The sequence below is a fragment of the Panulirus ornatus genome, chromosome 47 (assembly GCF_036320965.1).
Source record: "Panulirus ornatus isolate Po-2019 chromosome 47, ASM3632096v1, whole genome shotgun sequence".
Lineage (NCBI taxonomy): Eukaryota > Metazoa > Arthropoda > Malacostraca > Decapoda > Palinuridae > Panulirus > Panulirus ornatus.
The window spans coordinates 16,072,401-16,093,084 of NC_092270.1; the positions used below are offsets into that span (position 1 = coordinate 16,072,401).

General features: G+C 37.7%; 4 non-coding genes and 1 pseudogene across 4 annotated transcripts; 1 reads left to right on the top strand and 4 right to left on the bottom strand.

Moving 5' to 3' along the window:
- The first annotated feature begins 14,960 nt into the window (after positions 1-14,960).
- On the top strand, positions 14,961-15,079 carry LOC139763778 (5S ribosomal RNA). Its single transcript, XR_011716256.1, has one exon. It is a non-coding gene; the product is annotated as a 5S ribosomal RNA (ribosomal RNA).
- A 1,744-nt stretch (positions 15,080-16,823) lies between these two features.
- On the bottom strand, positions 16,824-16,942 carry LOC139763783 (5S ribosomal RNA). The gene has a single exon (XR_011716261.1). It is a non-coding gene; the product is annotated as a 5S ribosomal RNA (ribosomal RNA).
- A 632-nt stretch (positions 16,943-17,574) lies between these two features.
- On the bottom strand, positions 17,575-17,693 carry LOC139763784 (5S ribosomal RNA). The gene has a single exon (XR_011716262.1). It is a non-coding gene; the product is annotated as a 5S ribosomal RNA (ribosomal RNA).
- Positions 17,694-18,324: 631 nt separating this feature from the next.
- Positions 18,325-18,443, bottom strand: LOC139763733 (5S ribosomal RNA; annotated as a pseudogene).
- A 1,647-nt stretch (positions 18,444-20,090) lies between these two features.
- LOC139763782 (5S ribosomal RNA) lies at positions 20,091-20,209 on the bottom strand. The gene has a single exon (XR_011716260.1). It is a non-coding gene; the product is annotated as a 5S ribosomal RNA (ribosomal RNA).
- Between the last annotated feature and the right edge of the window lie 475 nt (positions 20,210-20,684).

Sequence of the window (20,684 nt, forward strand, 5' to 3'; positions counted from 1 at the left end):
CATATGATCCAGTAACACAGTGGGAACATGTGTCTCTGTAACACAGTAGGAACATATGCCAGAGTAACAAAGTTGGGGCATATGCCACAGAAACACAGTGGTTACATAAGAACAGTAACACAATGGGAACATATGCCACAGTAACAAAGTGGGAACAAATGCCACAGAAACACAATGGGAACATATGGCACAGTTAAACAGTGGGAACGCATGTACAGTAGCACATTGGCAACATATGCCAGAGTAACACAGTGGGAACATATGCCACAGTAACAAAATGGGAAACTATGCTACAGTAACAGATTGGGAAACTATGCACAGTAAGAAAATGGGAACATATGCCGTAGTAAAACAGTGGGAACATATGCCACAGGTACACAACAGGAACATATGCCACAGAAACGTAGTGGGAACATATGTACAGTAACACAGTGGGAACATTTTCCACAATAACACAGTGGGAACGTATGTCAGAGTAACACAATGGGAACATATGCCACAGAAACACTGTGAGAACATAAGCACAGTAACACTGTGGTAAGATATGCCACAATAACACAGTGGGAACATATGCCACATTCACACAGTTAGGATCATATGCTACAGTAACAGAGGATCATATGCCACAGTAAGGCAATAGGAACATATGTCACAATCATACAGTGGGAACATATGCCACAGTAACACATTGGGAACATATGCCACAGGAACATAGTGGGAACATATGCCATTGAAACACAGTGGGAACATATACACTAACAAAATGGGAATATATGCCATAGAACCACAGTGGGAACATATGTACAGTAACACAATGGGAACATATGCCAGAGTAACACAGTGGTAACATATGCCACAGTAACACATCGGGAACAAATGTCAGAGTAACATAGTGGGAACATATGCCACAGAAACAGTGGGAACATATGCCACTGTAACACAATGGGAGCATACGCCACATAATTACTTTGGGAACATATGCTAAAGTAACACAGTGGGACCTATGAACAGTAATACAATGGGAACATATGCCACAGTAAGAAAGTGGGAACAAATGCCACAGTAACGCAATAAGAACGTATCCCACAGTTAAACAGTGGCAACGCATGTACAGTAGCACATTGGGAACATATGCCACAGTAACACTGTGGGAACATATGCCACAGTAACAAAATGGGAAACTATGCCACAGTAGCAGATTGGAAACCTATGCCCGGTAACAAAATGGGAACATATGCCATATTAACACAGTGGGAACATATGCCACAGGTACACAACGGGAACATATTCCACAGTAACACAGTGGGAACATATGTACAGTAACACATTGGGAACATTTGCCACAGTAACACAGTGGGAACATATGCCAGAGTAACACAATGGGAACATATGCCACAGTAACACAGTGGGAACATATGCCACAGCAGCACAATGGGAACATATGACACAGTAACACAGTGGGAATTTATGTACAGTAACACGTTGGGAACATATGCCACAGAATATAGTGGGAACATATTCAGAGTGACACAGATTGAACATATGCCACTGAAAAAGTAACAGATTGGGAACTCTGCCAAAGAAACACATTGGGAACATATGTCACAGTAACACAATGGTAATATATGCCACAGTAATATAGTGGGAACATATGCAACAGTAACACGGTGGGAACATATGCACAGTAACACAATGGGAACATATGCCCAGTAACACAGTGGGAACATATGCCACAGTAACACAGCGGGAACATATGCCACAGTAACACAGTGGAATATATGCCACAGTAGCACAGGATCATATGCTAGAGTAACACAGTTAGGATCATATGCCACAATGAGACAATGGGAACATATGCCTCAGTAACACGTCGGGAATATATGCCAGAGTAACAGAGTGGGAACATATGCCACAGTAACACAATGGGAACATATGCTAAAGAAACACAGTAGGAACCAATGCACAGTAACTCAATGGGAACATATGCCACAGTAACACAATGTGAACGTATGCCATAGTAACAGTGGAATCATAAGGCATAGTAACAAAACGGGAACATATGCCACAGTAACACATTGGGAACATATTCCACAGTAACACAATGGGAACACATTAAATAGTAACAGAATGGGAACATAAGTCAGAAAAACACAGTGGGAACGTATGCCACAGTAACACAATGGGAACATATGCTAGAGTAACACATTGGGAATATAAGTCACAGTAACACAATGGTAATATATGCCATAGTAACATAATGGAACATATGCCACAGTAACACAATGGGAACATATGTCATAGTAACAAAATGGTAGCATATAGCACAGTAACATAATGGCAACATATGACACAGTAACACAGTGGGAACCTATGCCACAGTAACCTAATGGGAACTATGCCATAGTAACACTATGGAAACAGATGTCACATTAACACAATGGGAACATATGCCACAGAAACATAGTGGGGACACATGTACAGTAACACAATGGAAACATATGCCACAGGAACACGGTGGGAACATATGCAAATCTACACAATGGGAACATATACCACAGTAACACAGTGGGATCATATGCCACAGAAACACACTGGGAAAATACAAACTGTAAGACAATGGGAACATATGTCACAAAAACACAGTCGGAACATATGCAGAGTAACACAATTGTAAGATATGCCACAGAAGCACACTGCGAAGATATGCCACAGTAAGACAGTTGGAATATATGCCACAGTAACACATTGGGAACATATGACACAGAAAAACAGTGGGAAAATATGCACAGTAACAAAATGGGAACATATGCCATAGCATCACAGTGGGAACATATATACAGTAACACAATGAGAACATATGCCATAGTAACAGAGTGGGAAAATATGCCTCAGAAATACAGTGCGAGCATAAGCACAGTAACACAGTAGGAGCATATGCCACAGTAACACTATGGAAACATATGCCACATTAAGACAATGGGAACATGTGTCTCTGTAACACAGTAGAAACTTATGCCAGAGTAACAAAGTTGGGACATATGCCACAGAAACACAGTGGAGACATATGAACAATAACACAATGGGAACATATGCCACAGTAACAAAGTGGGAACAAATGCCACGGAAACACAATGGGAACATATGGCACAGTTAAACAGTGGGAACGCATGTACAGTAGCACATTGGCAACATATGCCAGAGTAACACAGTGGGAACATATGCCTCAGTAACAAAATGGGAAACTATGCTACAGCAACAGATTGGGAAACTATTCACAGTAACAAAATGGGAACATATGCCATAGTAACACAACGGGAACATATGCCACAGTAACACAGTGGGAACATATGTACAGTAACACAATGGGAACATTTGCCACAATAACACAGTGGGAACATATGCCAGAGTAACACAATGGGAACATATGCCACAGTAACACAGTGGGAACATATTCACCAGTAGCACAATGAAAACTTATGACACAGTAACACAGTGGGAATATATGTACATTAATACATCGGGAACATAAGCCACAGAAAAATAGTGGGAATATATGCAGAGTAACAGAAAGGGAACATATGCCACTGAAAAAGTAACAGATTGGGAACTATGCCATAGAAACACATTGGGAACATATGTCACAGTAACACAGTGGTAACATATGCCACAGTAATATAGTGGGAACATATGCAACAGTAACACAGTGGGAACATATGGCACATTAACACAGTGGAAACATATGCCAGAGTAGCACAATGGGAACATATGCTACAGAAACACATTGAGAACAAATGCCACGGTAACACAGTGGGAACATATGCACAGTAACACAATGGGAACATATGCCAAGTAACAATGGGAACATATGCCACATTAACACAGTGGGAACATATGCCACAGTAACATAGTGGAATATATGCCACAGTAACATAGTTAGGATCATATGCTTGAGTAACACAGTTAGGATCATATGCCACAGTAAGACAATGGGAACATATTCTTCAGTAACACATCGAGAATATATGCCAGAGGACCAGAGTGGGAACATATGCCACAGTAACACATTGGGAATATATGCTAAAGAAATACAGTAGGAACATATTCACAGTAACGCAATGGGAACATATTCCACAGTAACAGAATGGGAACGTATTCCACAGTAACAGTGGAACCATAAGGCATAGTAACAAAGTGGGAACGTATACCACAGTAACACAGTGGGACCATATGCTACAGTAAGACAATGGGAACATATTCAACAGTAACACAATGGGAACATGTCAGAAAAACACAGTGGGAACATATGGCACAGTAGCACACTGGGAACATATGCTTGAGTAACACAGTGGGAATATATGTCACAGTAACACAATGGTACTATATGCCACAGTAACATAATGGGAACATATGCCACAGTAACACAATGGGAACATATGCCATAGTAACACAATGGTAACGTATGGCATATTAACATAATGGCAACATATGACACAGTAACACAGTGGGAACCTATTCCACAGGAACACATTGGGAACATATGAAACAGTAGCACAGTGGGAACAAATGTCACAGTAACGCAATGGTAACATATGCCACAGTAACACACTGGGAACATATGCACAGCAAGACAATGGCAACATATGCCACAAAAACACAGTAGAAACCTATGCACAGTAACACAATTGGAAGATATGCCACAGAAGTACAGTGCGAACATATGCCACAATAACACAGTGGGTACATATGCTACAATAACACATTGGGAACATATGCCACAGAAAAACAGTGGGAACATGTGCACAGTAACAAAATGGGAACATATGCCATAGTAGCACACTGGGAACATATGCACAGTAACACAATGGGAACATTTTCCATAGTAACAGAGTGGGAACATATGCCACGGAAATACAGTGCAAGCATATGCCCAGTAACACAGTGGGGATATATGCCACAGTAACACTATGGGAACATATGCCACACAAAGACAATGGGAACATATGCCACAGTACCACAGTGGGAACATATACCACAGTAACACAGTAGGAACATATACCAGAACAACAGAATGGAGACATATGCCACAGAGACATAGTGGGAACATATGCACAGGAACACAATGGGAACATATGCCATAGTAACACAATGGGAAAATATGCCATAGTAGTGCAGTGGGAACATATGCCAGAGTAACACATTAGGAGCATATGACAGAGTAACCCAGTGGGAACATATGCCACAGAAACACAGTGGGAACATATGCACAGTAACACAATTGGAAGATATGCCACAGAAACACAGTGGGGACATGTGCCACAGTAACAATGGGAAAATATGCACAGTAACACGGTGGAAACATATATTACAGAAACACAGTGGGAACATATGCACAGTAAAGAAATGGGAACATATGCCACAATAACACTGTGGGAACATATGGGAAGCAACACAATGGGAACATATGCCACAGCAACACAGTGGGAACATATGTAGATTAAAACAGTGGGAAAATATGCCACAGTAACACAATGGGAATATATGCCACAGTAAGACAATGGGAACATATGCCACAGTAACACAGTCGGAACATATGCCACAGTAACACAGTAGAAACATATGCAAGTGAACGCAGTGGGAACATATGCCACAGAAACACAGTGGGAACATATGAACATTAACACAATTGGAAGATAAGTCACAGAAACACAGTGGGAACATATGCCACAGGAACATAATGGGAACATATGCACAGTAACACATTGGGAAGATATGCCACTGGAACACAGTGTGAACATATGTACAGTAACACATTGGGAATATATGTCACAGTAACACAGAGAGAACATATGCACAGTAATTTAATGGGAACATATGCAACAGAAACAAAGTGGGAACATATGGCACATTAACACACCGGGAACATATGCCAGAGTAACACAATCGTAACATATGCCAAAGAACAACATTGGGAACATATGCCACAGTAACACAGTGGGAACATATGCCTCAGAAACATAGTGTGGACATATGTACAGTAACGCAATGGTAACATATGTCACAGTAACACAGTGGGAATATATGCACATTAACATAATGGGAACATATGTGACAGTAACACAGTTGGGTCATATGCCAGAGTAACACACTGAGAACATATGCACAGCAACAAAATGACAACATATGCCACAGTAACAGAGTGAGAACTTATGCACAGTAACACATTGAGAACATATGCCACAGTAACACAGTGGGAACATATGCACAGTAACACAGTGGGAACATATGCCTCAGTAACAAAGTGGGAGCATATGCCACAGTAACACAGCAGGAACATATGCCAGAGTAACACATTGGAAACATATGCACAGTAACACAGTGGGAACATATGCCACAGTAACATAGTGGGAACATATGCCACAGTAACACAGTAGGAACACATGCCAGAGTAACACAGTGGCAACATAGGCCACAGAAACACAATAGGAACATAAGCACAGTAACACAGTGGGGACATATGTCACAGTAACACAGTGGGAACATATGCCACAGTAGGACAATGGGACCATAGGTCAGAGTAACACAGTGGGAACATATGCCAGAGTAATATAGGAGGGACATATGCCAGAGGAACAGAGTGGGAACATATGCCACAGAAAGACAGTGGGAACATATGCACAGTAACACAAATGGAAGATATGCCACAGAAACACAGTGAGAACATATGCCACAGTAACGCAGTGGGAATATATGCACAGTAACAGTGTGGGAAGATATGCCACAGAAACACAGTGGGAACATATGCAAAGTAAAACAATGAAGACATATGCCACATGAACACAGTGAGAACATATGCACAGTAAAACAATGGGAACATATGCCACATTAACACAGTGGTAACATATGCCCCAAAAGCACAGTAGGAATATATGCACAGTAACACAGTGGGAACATATGCTACAAAAACACAATGGGAACATATGCCACAGTAACACAGTGGGAACATATGTACAGAAAAACATTGGGGATATATGTCACAGTAACACAGAGGGAACATATGCCACAGTAACAGAGTGGGAACATATGTCACAGAAACACAGTGGGAACACATGTTACAGTAACACGATGTGAAGATTTCCCAGAGAAACAGAATGCGAACATATGCCACAGTAACACGGTGGGAACATATGCCACGTTACACAATGGGTACATATGCCACAGTAAAACAGTGGGAACATATGTACAGTAACACATTGGGAACATATGCCACAGTAACAGAGTGGGAACATATGCCACAGTAACACGATCGGAACATACGCCACAGTAACACAGTGGGAACATATGCACAGTAACACAATGGGAACACATGCCACAGTAACACAATGGCAACATATGCCACCATAGCTGTGGGAACATGCCATAGTAAAACAGAAGGAACATATGCCACAGTAATACACTGGGAAAATATGCCACAGAAATACAGTTGGAACATATGTACAACAAAACAATGGCAACATATGCCACATAAAGACAGTGGGAACATATGCACAGTAACACAATGGGAATATATGCCACAGTAACACAGTGGAAACATATGCCAAAGTAACACGGTGGGAACATATGCCATAGTAACACAGTGGGAAAACCTATACACTGTAACACAATGGGAACATATGCCAAGGTAACACAATGGGAACAATGCCACAGTAACACACTGGGAACATAGGCAGAGTAACAAAATGGGAACATATGCCATCGTAACACAATGAGAACATATGCCAGAGTAACACAGTGGGAACATATGTTACAGTAACACAATCGGAACATATGCCACAGTAGCACATTGGGAACATATACCACAGAAAAAGAATGGGAACATATGAACAGTAACACAATGAAACATATGCCACAGAAACACAATGGGAATATTTGCCACATTAACACAGTGGGAACATAAGCCACACTAACATCTTGGGAACATATGCCTCAGTAAAACAGTGGAACATATGCCACAGCAACATATTGGGAACATATGCCAATTAAACACAGTGGGAACAATTGGACAGTAACACAATGGGAACATATGACACAGTAACACAGTGGAAACATATGCCAGAGTAACACAATGAGAACTTATGCCACAGTAATACAGTGGGAACATATGCTCTGTAACACAATGGGAATATAAGCCAGAGTAACACTATTCGAACATATGCCACAGTAACACAGTGGGAACATATGCACTATAACACAATGGGAACATATGCCACAGTAACACAGTGGGAACATATGCACAGTAACAAAATTGGAACATATGCCGTAGTAAAACAATGGGAACATATGCCACAGTAACTCAGTGGCAACATATGCACAGTAAGAAATGGGAACATATTCTTTAGTAACACAATGGGAACATATGCCACAGTAACACAATTGGAAGATATGCTACAGTAACAGAGTGGGAACATATGCCACAGTAGCACAGTGGGAACATATGCCACAGTAACACAGTGGGAACATATACACTGTAACACAATGGGAACATATGCCAAAGTAACACAATGGGAACATACGCCACAGTAACACACTTGGAACATAGGCAGAGTAACACAATGGGAACATATGCCATAGTAACACAATGGGAACATATGCCACAGTAAAACAGTGGGAACATATGTTACAGTAACACAATGGGAACATATGCCACAGTAACACATTGGGAACATATACCACAGAAAAACAATGGGAACATTTGAACAGTAACACAATGGGAACATATGCCACAGTAACACAATGGGAAAATATACCACATTAACGCAGTGGGAACATATGCCACAGTAACACATTGGGAACATATGCCAAATAAACACAGTAGGAACATATAGACAGTAACACAATGGGAACATATGCCACAGAGACACAATGGGAACATATGCCACAGAGACACAATGGGAACATATGCACAGTAACACAATGGGAGCATATGACACAGTGACACAGTGGAAACATATGCAAGAGTAACACAATGGTAACTTATGCCACAGCAATACAGTGGGAACATATGGTCTGTAACACAATGGGAACGTATGCCACAGTAACACAGTGGGAACATATGCACAGTAACAAAATGGGAACATATGCCACAGTAAAACAATGGGAACATACGGCACAGTAACACAGTGGGAACATATGCACATTAACAAAATGGGAACATATTCCTTAGTAACACAATGGGAACATATGCCACAGTAACACAATTGGAACACATGCCACAGTAACACAGTGGGAGCATATGCACAGTAACACAATGGGAACATATGTCATAGTAACACAATGGGAACATATGCTACAGTAACAGAGTGGGAACATATGCCACATTGACAGAGTGGGAACATATGCCACAGTATGAAATTGGTTAGATATGCCAGAGTAATTCAGTGGAAAAATATTCAGTGTAACGCAATGGAAGCATATGCCACAGTAACACAATGGGAACATATGCCACAGTAAGACAAAGGAAACATGCCAAAGTAACACAATGGGACTATATGCCACGGTAACACAATGGGAACATATGCCACAGTAATAGAATGCGAAAATATGCACTGTAACACAATGGGAACATATCCCACAGTAAGACAGTGGGAACATATGCCATAGTGACATAATGGGAACATATGCCGCGGTAACACAATGGGAAAATACGCACAGTTACACAATGGTAACATATGCAATAGTAACACAGTTGGAACATATGCACATCAATACAATGGGACTATATGCCACAGTAAAACAATGGGCGCATGTGCCACAGTAACACAGTGGGAACATATGCACAGTAACACAATGGGAACATATGCCACAGTGACACAATGGGATCATATGCCACAGAAACACACTGGGAACATATGCACAGTAAGACAATGAGAGCATATGCCACAAAAACACAGTAGGAACATATGCATAGAAACACAATTGGAAGATATGCCACAGAAGCACAGTGCGAACATATGCCACAGTAACACAGTGGGAGCATATGCCACAGTACCACATTGGTAACATAGGCCACAAAAACACAGTGGGAACATGGGCACAGTAACAAAATGGGAACATATGACATAGTAGCACAGTGGGAACATACTCATGGTAACACAATGGGAACTTATGCCACAGTAACAGATTGGGAACTTATGCCACAGTAACAGATTGGGAACTTATGCCACGGAAAAGCAGTGCGAACATATGCAGAGTAACACAGTGGGAACCTATGCCACAGTAACACTATAAGAACATATGCCACAGTAAGACTATGGGAACATATGCCACAGTAACACAGTTGGAACATATGCAACAGTAACACAGTAGGAACATATGCCAGAGGAATAGAGTGGGGACATATGCCACAGCAACACAGTGTGAACATATGCACAGTAACACAGTGGGACCATATGCCATAGTAACACAGTGGGAACATATGCGACAGGAAGAAAATGGGAACATATGCCACAGTAACACAGTGTAAACATTTGGACACTAACTCAGTGGAAACGTATGCCACAGTAACACAGTGGGAAAATATGCCACAGTAACACAATGGGAACAGATGCCAGAGTAATACGATGGTAATATATTTAAAGTAACAGAATGGAAAAAGTTTACAATAACACAGTGGGAGCATGTGCCACAGTAACATATTGGGAGAATGTGCCACAGTAATACAATGTGAACCTCTGACATAGTAACACAATGGTAACATATGAAACAGTAACACAGTCGGAACATATGCACATTAACACATTGGGAACATATGCACAGTAACACAATGGGAACGTATGCCACAGTAACAAAATGGGAAAATATTCCGTAGTAACACAGTGGGCATATATGCACAGTAACACAATGGGAACATATTCCACAGTAACACAATTGGAACATATGCCATAGTAACATAATGGGAACATATGCTACAGTAACAGAGTGGGAACATATGCCACATTGACAGAGTAGGAACATATGCCACAGTATCAAATTGGTTAAACATGCCAGAGTAATTCAATGGGAACATATGCAGTGTAACGCAGTGGAAGCATATGCCACAGTAACACAATGGGAACATATGCCACAGTAAGACAAAGGAAACATATGCCAAAGTAACACAGTGGGAACATATGCCACGGTAACACAATGGGAACATATGCCACAGTAATAGAATGCGAAAATATGCACTGTAACACAATGGGAACATATCCCACAGTAACACAGTGGGAACATATGTCATAGTGACAGAATGGGAACATATGCCGCAGTAACACAATGGGAAAATACGCACAGTTACACAATGGTAACATATGCAATAGTAACACAGTTGGAACATATGCACATCAATACAATGGGACTATATGCCACAGTAAAACAATGGGCGCATGTGCCACAGTAACACAGTGGGAACATATGCACAGTAACACTATGGGAACATATGCCACAGTAACACAATGGGATCATATGCCACAGAAACACACTGGGAACATATGCACAGTAAGACAGTGGGAACATATGCCACAAAAACACAGTAGGAACATATGCACAGTAACACAATTGGAAGATATGCCACAGAAGCACAGTGCGAACATATGTCACAGTAACACAGTGGGATCATATGCCACAGTAACACATTGGTAACATATGCCACAAAAACACAGTGGGAACATGTGCACAGTAGCAAAATGGGAACATATGCCATAGTAGCACAGTGGGAACATATTCATGGTAACACAATGGGAACTTATGCCACAGTAACAGATTGGGAACTTATGCCACGGAAAAACAGTGCGAACATATGCAGAGTAACACAGTGGGAACTTATGCCACAGTAACACTATGCGAACATATGCCACAGTAAGACAATAGGAACATATGCCACAGTAACACAGTGGGAACATATGCAACAGTAACACAGTAGGAACATATGCCAGAGGAATAGAGTGGGGACATATGCCACAGCAACACAATGTGAACATATGCACAGTAACACAGTGGGACCATATGCCATAGTAACACAGTGGGAACATATGCGACAGGGAGAAAATGGGAACATATGCCACAGTAACACAGTGCAAACATTTGGACACTAACTCAGTGGAAACGTATGCCACAGTAACACAGTGGGAAAATATGCCACAGTAACACAATGGGAACAGATGCCAGAGTAATACGATGGTAATATATTTAAAGTAACAGAATGGAGAAAGTTTACAATAACACAGTGGGAACATGTGCCACAGTAACATATTGGGAGAATGTGCCACAGTAACACAATGTGAACCTCTGACATAGTAACACAATGGTAACATATGAAACAGTAACACAGACGTAATATATGCACATTAACACATTGGGAACATATGCACAGTAACACAATGGGAACGTATGCCACAGTAACAAAATGGGAAAACATTCCGTAGTAACACAGTGGGCATATATGCACAGTAACACAATGGGAACATGTGCCACAGTAACACAATTGGAACATATGACACAGTAACAGAATAGGAACATATGCCACAGTAACACCATTGGAGGATATGTCACAGTAACACAATGGGAACATATGCCACAGTAATACAAAGGGAACATATGCCACAGCACCACAGTGGGAACATATGCACAGTAGCACAATGGGAACATATGCCCCAGTAACACAATTGGAGGATATAAATTGTGTACATGCCTTCACCCTCTCAATCAATACCCTCCCATATAATTTACCGGGAATACTCAACAAACTTATACCTCTGTAATTTGAGCACTCACTCTTATCCCCTTTGCCTTTGTACAATGGCAATATGCACGCATTCCGCCAATCCTCATGCACCCCACCATGAGTCATACATACATTAAATAACCTTACCAACCAGTCAACAATACAGTCACCCCCTTTTAAATTCTGCACGCTGTTTTTTTTATCACTTTCTTACCATTTATTCCCTCCTCTTCTTCAAGTCATTCTCTTTTTTCATTTTCAGCGTTTCTTTATTCTTTTTTTCTGTACTTTTACCTCTTATTGCTTATATCTTCTTTTCACATCTTTATCAATCAAACTCGTTTTCCATATCCTGTGTTACTGCATTTATACTACATATTTAAGTAATATAAGTCCTTTTTTTTTGTACATTAATGGCCTACAAAGACCTGGTTCCGATTTATACATAGAGTGGCATTGTTAAAACCATTTTTATATATTTTGGAAATTCCATAATCAAGTAACGGCTTCCAATAGTCTAATATGATTGTTTTCATTCTTTTCCACCTTAAAGGTTGTAGGTGTTTTTATAATATGATTGGCAGTAATTGGTTTTTGAACATCACCGTGTGTGATGAATACCTCATGAGTTGTAGGACTCAGATAAGTCTTTCATTGTCGTATTAATATATGGTTTACTGGAACTTGGTTGTATAAATGACATATATTTTTATATGATGTAGTGATTGAGGCAACTCTCATTGTCAATAAGACTTTACTTAATAATCTTTCTGTTACTGTAAGTTGATTGCAAGATAAATAGGAGATGTTTGTGAAATTTTGTCTATGTCACTTATTTCCTATTTAAGAATTTCTTCCCTATTTTACGTTTAAGTTATATATGATATCAAATATCGTTATTTTAAATAATGATGACACAAGTCCATTTCCATTTGATTCAAGACACATCTTAATCAGATATGGATGATTTTGAATCAATTTTCAATTAGCTCTGTCTTAGAACTTCTTTGATCCATCTATCTCTTTTGATATGATTATTTTGTTTTTATTGGAATTCTATAGTTTACTGTATGAGATGCCTTAGGGAAGTCAATGAAAACTAAGTATTTTCCTTCCTTGCATCAGACTTTCATAAATGACTTTGTTATGGATAAAAATTTACTTTTAGTTTGTTTACTTAGTAGGAAACCATTTTGATCGTAATGCATATCTTTGTTATCAATCAAGTTTCCTAATGGTTAGCTTTATCCCTTGTTGATTTATAGCCAACCTTGTGTACTGGTATCTTAAATGTCATTGTATGAATATCCACAGTATAGTTTGGAAATAGTATTTGTAGCTTTAGTACAGCATTTTTACCATATTAAGAGAATATTTCTTCATATAGTTGTCTTAATGTTTTTAATGAATATTCGTTTAGTCAGTAAGCATTCTGCTAATGTAAGATCCTGTGATACTATATTCCTACTTTAAATGGTCAAATGCGAGATACTATATACTTTGCTTTATTGATAAATGATTAATATCGTTTTCCATTCTGCACGTTGCTTTGTATCAGTTGCTTACCATTTATACCCTGCTCTCTTGCAAGTGATTCCCGTGTGTAATTGTCAACATTTCTTTATTTTGTTTTACTTTCTCTGTCCTTTTCATATTTATTGGTATTACTTTTTGTTTTGTAACTTTGTACTCACCAAAAACTGTTTTCCATATCCTGTAATTTTCCATCTACAGTACTGTATTTTAGTAATGTAAGTCGTTTATTTTCGTTTCTGTTTATGGCCTACAGACACCAGGTTCCAATTTGTACATAGAGTGACATTGTTAAAACCATTTTTGATATAATATTTTGGAATGTAAGCTCAAGTGCCTTAATCCACTAACGGCTTCCAATAGTGTGATATGTTTGTTTTCATTCATTTCCACCTTAAACGTTGTAGGTTCTTTTATAATATGATTGGCAGTAATTGGTTTTTGAACATCACCGTGTCTGATGAATACCTCATGAGTTGTAGGACTCAGATCAGTCTTTCATTGTCGTGTTAATATATGGTTTACTGGAACTTGGTTGTATAATGACATACATTTTCATATGATGTATTGATTGAGGCAACTCTCATTGTCAAGAAGACTTTACTTAATAGTTTTTCTGTTACTGTAAGCTGATTGCAAGATAAATAGGAGATGTGTGTGCAATATTGTTGTCAACGGCCACACCACGTTGAAAACACCGCTTCTCGTCTGATCAGCGAAGTTAAGTAGCGTTGGTTCTGGTTAGTACTTGCATGGGTGACCGCCTGGGAACACCAGATGCTGTTGGCATTTTGATATATAATTACCCTTCTTTTCGATTTTCATATATTTTTATAGATATTGACAACTTCATTTTTGTATATGATGTTTGACAGATTAAGTTTTCTCTTTAATTTAAAGATTTGCCTATTTCAGTTTCATTTCCTTTTGAGGTTTCTTCCCTATTTTACGTTTACATTATATATGATATCAAATATCGTTATTTTGAATAATGATGACATAAGTACTTGTTTTTTTGATGCAAGACACATATTAATGAGATATTGATGATTTTGAGTGTGTTTCAAGTAGGTTTCTCTTAGAACTTCCTTCATCCATCTTTCTCTTTTGATATGATTATTTTGTTTTCATTGGAATTTTGCAGTTTACTGTATCAGATGCCTTAGGGAAGTCAAAGAAAACTAAGTGTTTTCCTTCCTTGCATCAGAGTTTCATAAATGACTTTGTTATGGACTAGAAATTTACTTTCAGTTTGTTTACTTAGTAGCAAAAGATTTTGATGGTAATTGATATCTTTGTTATCAATCAAGTTCGGTAATGGTTAGTTTTATCCCTTGTTGATTTATAGCCAACCTTGTGTACTGATATCTTAAGTGTCATTTTATGAATATCCACAGTATAGTTTGGAAATAGTATTTGTAGCTTTAGTACAGCCTTTTTACCATATTAAGAGAATATTTCTTCATACAGTTGTTTTAATATTTTTATTGAATATTCATGTAGTCAGTAAGCATTCTGTTCATGTAAGATCCTCTGATACTATGTTCCTACTTTAAATGGTCAAATCCCAGATGATATATACTCTGTCTTATCAATAAATGATAAACATTCTGAACGCTGTTTTGTATTACGTGTTTATCATTTATTCCCTCTTTTCTTACAAGTAATTTCCTTTATTCATTGTCATTTCTCTATTTTACTTCTCCTTTTCTTTCTTATTGCCTATCCCATCTTCTTTGGACAATCTTTAGTCATCAAACTCATTTTCCTTATCTCGTATTATTGCCTTTATACAACACTTTTAAGTTATGTAAGTCCTTTCTTTTCGTTTCTGTTTATGGCCTACAGACACCAGGTTTCAATTTATACATTGAGTGACATTGATAAAACCAGTTTTGATATAATATTTTGGAAGTGTAAGCTCAAGTGCTTTAATCCACTAACGGCTTCCAATAGTGTCATATGTATGTTTTCATTCATTTCCACCTTAAAGGTTGTAGGTTCTTTTATAATATGATTGGCAGTAATTGGTTTTTGAACATCACCGTGTGTGATGAATATCTTGTGAGTTGTAGGACTCAGATCAGTCTTTCATTGTCGTGTTAATGTATGGTTTACTGGAACTTGGTTGTGTAAATCACATACACTTTGAAATGATTTCAGAATACTTAAAGGTTTCTGACACAAGGCATGCAAAATGAGATATTCCTACAAAAAGTGAGGCAACTGTCATTGTGAAAGAGTTTACTTTGCAATTTTTCTATTACTTTAGGGTGAGTTCATGATAAATAGGATGCGTGTTTGCTTAATGTTTGCAAACGGCGATACCACGGTAATAACATCGTTTCTCATCATGTATAATGTGAAGGCAAATTAGGGAAGAAAACTTTAAAGAAGAAATTAGACTGAAATAGGCAAGATCTTTAAGCTCTAGGAAGAAAATTCATCAGTCAAAGAATATATACTAAAGTGAAGTTGCCAATATCTGTAAAAGTATATGAAAATCGAAAAGAAGGGTAATTATATATCAAAATGCCAACAGCATCTGGTGTTTCCAGGCGGTCACTCATCCAAGTACTAACCAGACCCAACGCTGCTTAACTTCGCTGATCGGACGAGAAGTGGTGTTTTCAACGTGGTGTGGCCGTTGACGAACATGTACAACAAACACATCCTATTTATCATGCACTGCAACATAAAGTAACAGAAAATTATTAAGTAAAGTCCTCTTGACAATGAAAGTTGCCTCAATCAATACATCATATGAAAATGTATGTCATTTATACAACCAAGTTCCAGTAAACCATATATTAACACGACAATGAAATACTGATCTGAGTCCTACAACTCATGAGGCATTCATCACACACGGTGATTTTCAAAAACCAATTACTGCCAATCATATTATAAAAGAAACTACAACCTTTAAGGTGGAAATGAATGAAAACAAAATAATCATATCGAAAGAGATAGATGGATCAAAGAAGTTCTAAGACAGAGCTAATTGAAAATACATTCAAAATCATCCATATCTGAATAAGATGTGTTTTGCATCAAATGGAAGTGTACTTTTGTTATAATTGTTCAAAATAACGATATTTGATGTATATAATGTAAAGGTAAATTAGGGAAGAAAACTTTAAAGAAGAAATTAGACTGAAATAGGCAAGATCTTTAAGCTCTAGGAAGAAAATTCATCAGTCAAAGAATATATACTAAAGTGAAGTTGCCAATATCTGTAAAAGTATATGAAAATCGAAAAGAAGGGTAATTATATATCAAAATGCCAATAGCATCTGGTGTTCCCAGGCGGTCACCCATCCAAGTACTAACCACACCCAACGCTGCTTAACTTCGCTGATCGGACGAGAAGTGGTGTTTTCAACGTGGTGTGGCCGTTGACAATTCCATTACACAAACATCTCCTATTTATCTTGCAATCAGCTTACAGTAACAGAAAAACTATTAAGTAAAGTCTTCTTGACAATGAGAGTTGCCTCAATCAATACATCATATGAAAATGTATGTGATCTATACAACCAAGTTCCAGTAAACCATATATTAACACGACAATGAAAGACTGATCTGAGTCCTACAACTCATGAGGTATTCATCACACACGGTGATTTTCAAAAACCAATTACTGCCAATCATATTATAAAAGAACCTACAACCTTTAAGGTGGAATGAATGAAAACAAAATAATCATATCGAAAGAGATAGATGGATCAAGGAAGTTCTGCGACAGAGCTAATTGAAAATACATTCAAAATCATCCATATCTGAATAAGATGTGTTTTGCATCAAATGGAAGTGTACTTTTGTTATAATTGTTCAAAATAACGATATTTGATGTATATAATGTAAAGGTAAATTAGGGAAGAAAACTTTAAAGAAGAAATTAGACTGAAATAGGCAAGATCTTTAAGCTCTAGGAAGAAAATTCATCAGTCAAAGAATATATACTAAAGTGAAGTTGCCAATATCTGTAAAAGTATATGAAAATCGAAAAGAAGGGTAATTATATATCAAAATGCCAATAGCATCTGGTGTTTCCAGGCGGTCACTCATCCAAGTACTAACCACACCCAACGCTGCTTAACTTCGCTGATCGGACGAGAAGTGGTGTTTTCAACGTGGTGTGGCCGTTGACAATTCCATTACACAAACATCTCCTATTTATCTTGCAATCAGCTTACAGTAACAGAAAAACTATTAAGTAAAGTCTTCTTGACAATGAGAGTTGCCTCAATCAATACATCATATGAAAATGTGTCATTTATACAACCAAGTTCCAGTAAACCATATATTAACACGACAATGAAAGACTGATCTGAGTCCTACAACTCATGAGGTATTCATCACACACGGTGATGTTCAAAAACCAATTACTGCCAATCATATTATAAAAGAAACTACAACCTTTAAGGTGGAAATAAATGAAAACATACATATGACACTATTGGATGCCGTTAGTGGATTAAGGCATTTGAGCTTACACTTCCAAAATATTATATCAAAAATGGTTTTAACAATGTAACTCTATGTATACGTTGGAACCTGGTGTCTGTAGGCTATAAACAGAAACAAGAAGAAAGGACTTACATTACTTAAAAGTGTAGCCTAAACGAAAAAATACAGGATAAGGAAAACGAGTTTAATGCCGAAAGATTGTCAAAAGAAGATGGGATAAGCAATAAGAAAGAGAAGTAAAGAAAAAGTAGAATAAAGAACTGACTATGAAGAAAGGGAAATATTTGTAAGAAAAAGGGAATAAATTATAACCACATTATACAAAACAGCGTGCAGAATGAAAAAGGATGTTTATCATTTATCAATGAGACAGAGCACATATCATCTCCGATTTCACTATTTAAAGTAGGAATAAAGAAATGACAATGAAGAAAGGGAAATATTTGTAAGAAAAAGGGAATAAATTATAACCACATTATACAAAACAGCGTGCAGAATGAAAAAGGATGTTTATCATTTATCAATGAGACAGAGCACATATCATCTCCGATTTCACTATTTAAAGTAGGAATATAGTATCAGAGGATCTTACATTACCAGAATGCTTATTGATTAAACGAATATTTAGTAAAAACATTGAGACAACTGTATGAAGAAATATTCTCTTAATATGGTAAAAATGCTGTACTAAAGCTACAAATACTATTTCCAAACTATACTGTGGATATTCATAAAATGACACTTAAGATATTAGTACACAAAGTTGGTTATAAAACAACAAGGATAAAACTAACCATTAGGGAACCTGATTGATAACAAAGATATCCATTACCATCAAAATGGTTTCCTACTAAGTAAACAAACTAAAAGTGAATTGTAAGTCCATAACAAAGTCATTTTTGAAACTCTGATGCAAGGAAGGAAAATACATTGTTTTCGTTGGCTTCCCTAAGGCATCTGATACAGTAAACTGCAGAATTCCAATGAAAACAAAATAATCATATCGAAAGAGATAGATGGATCAAAGAAGTTCTAAGACAGAGCTAATTGAAAATACATTCAAAATCATCCATATCTGATTAAGATGTGTCTTGCATCAAATGGAAGTGTACTTTTGTTATAATTGTTCAAAATAACGATATTTGATGTATATAATGTAAAGGTAAATTAGGGAAGAAAACTTTAAAGAAGAAATTAGACTGAAATAGGCAAGATCTTTAAGCTCTAGGAAGAAAATTCATCAGTCAAAGAATATATACTAAAGTGAAGTTGCCAATATCTGTAAAAGTATATGAAAATCGAAAAGAAGGGTAATTATATATCAAAATGCCAATAGCATCTGGTGTTCCCAGGCGGTCACCCATCCAAGTACTAACCAGACCTAACGCTGCTTAACTTCGCTGATCGGACGAGAAGTGGTGTTTTCAACGTGGTGTGGCCGTTGACAATTCCATTACACAAACATCTCCTATTTATCTTGCAATCAGCTTACAGTAACAGAAAAACTATTAAGTAAAGTCTTCTTGACAATGAGAGTTGCCTCAATCAATACATCATATGAAAATGTATGTCATTATGCAACCAAGTTCCAGGAAACCATATATTAACACGACAATGAAAGACTGATCTGAGTCCTACAACTCATGAGGTATTCATCACACACGGTGATTTTCAAAAACCAATTACTGCCAATCATATTATAAAAGAACCTACAACCTTTAAGGTGGAATGAATGAAAACAAAATAATCATATCGAAAGAGATAGATGGATGAAGGAAGTTCTAAGACAGAGCTAATTGAAAATACATTCAAAATCATCCATATCTGAATAAGATGTGTCATGCATCAAATGGAAAAGTACTTGTGTCATCATTATTCAAAAAACGATATTTGATATCGTATAAAATGTAAACGTAAAATA